The 1,294-nt window shown below is 41.8% G+C and overlaps 1 non-coding gene across 1 annotated transcript; it reads left to right on the top strand.

The window, feature by feature from the left end:
* The first annotated feature begins 797 nt into the window (after nucleotides 1–797).
* Nucleotides 798–904, top strand: LOC141663315 (small nucleolar RNA R71). The gene has a single exon (XR_012551394.1). It is a non-coding gene; the product is annotated as a small nucleolar RNA R71 (small nucleolar RNA).
* The last annotated feature ends 390 nt before the right edge of the window (nucleotides 905–1,294 follow it).

Below are 1,294 nucleotides of genomic sequence, written 5' to 3'. Positions count from 1 at the left end.
TTAAGGTGATAGAGTTCACCTGTTCTTCAACTTCCCTCTTGCCTGGATTGGCTTCTGTATCACTAGGAAGCATTCCTGGTGGTCGATTCAATAAGGAATTAGCAATTTGACCTATTTGGTTCTCCAGAGTCTTGGTAGAAATAGCCTGGCTTTGGCATATAAGAGCCTAGTTTTTGCACATAAGCCTCAACTCCTCTAATTTTGATTTTTCATTCGAAGATAGACCTGCATCATGATTTTGTTGTTGAATTTGGAGTTGTTGTTTTGGTGCAATTTGTTGCTGAAAACCAGGAGGGTTGAATAGCTTATTTCCAAACTGCTGGAATGGATGTTGCATCGTATTCTGATTGTTGCTCCAGCTGAAGTTAGGATGATTCCAGTTGTCCGGATGATAAGTGTCTGGAACTGGTTGCTGCAACCTCTGAAAGTTGCTCACAAACTGAGCTGATTCACTAGATATAGCGCATTGCTCTGTCACATGCGGACCTGCACACAACTCACAAACACTAATTATCTGCTTAACACCATAGTTAGCCAGAGAATCAATCTTCATAGACAACGCCTTTAGTTGAGCAGTGATAGTCGTAGCTGTATCCACCTCAAGAACTCCTACTACCTTGCTATGTGGCAATCTATGGGCTGGATACTGATATTCATTAGCAGCCATCAGTTCAATTAGATCATAAGCTTCCTCATAGCTCTTTTCCCATAATGTTCCACCTACTGCTGCATCGAGCATGGGTCTAGACTGTGCTTCCAACCCATTGTAAAAATAATTGATGATTATCCAATCAGGCATTCCATGATGAGGACACTTTCTAAGCATCTCCTTGTAGCGCTCCCAAACTTTATATAAAGATTCTCCTAATTGCTGCGTAAATTGAGTAAGAGCATTCATGATTGTAGCTGTCTTCGCCATAGGGAAGAATTTAAAAAGAAACTTCTGAGCAAGATCTTCCCAAGTAGAAATCGAACCAGCTGGTAGAGAGTGTAACCAGCTCTTAGCCTTGTCCCTTAGAGAGAATGGGAACAGTCTCAGCTTCACAGCATCTTCAGAAACACTATTGAACCTGAAGGTGTCGCAGATCTCTATGAAATCCCTAATGTGTGTACTGGAATCTTCCGTTGGAGAACCCCAAACTGGACTGTAGTCTGTACCCATTGAATTATGCCAGGCTTGATCTCAAAGGTATTAGCTGTGATAGATGGACGGATAATGCTAGATTGAATGTTATTGATCTTGGGTTGAGAAAAATCCATCAAGGCTTTCGTTCGTGCTGCTGGATCTCCCATT

Source organism: Apium graveolens, chromosome 5 (genome assembly GCF_009905375.1).
Source record: "Apium graveolens cultivar Ventura chromosome 5, ASM990537v1, whole genome shotgun sequence".
NCBI classification, from domain to species: domain Eukaryota; kingdom Viridiplantae; phylum Streptophyta; class Magnoliopsida; order Apiales; family Apiaceae; genus Apium; species Apium graveolens.
The sequence above is the reverse complement of the archived record's forward strand: the minus strand, read 5'-3'. Positions and strand labels throughout refer to the sequence as shown.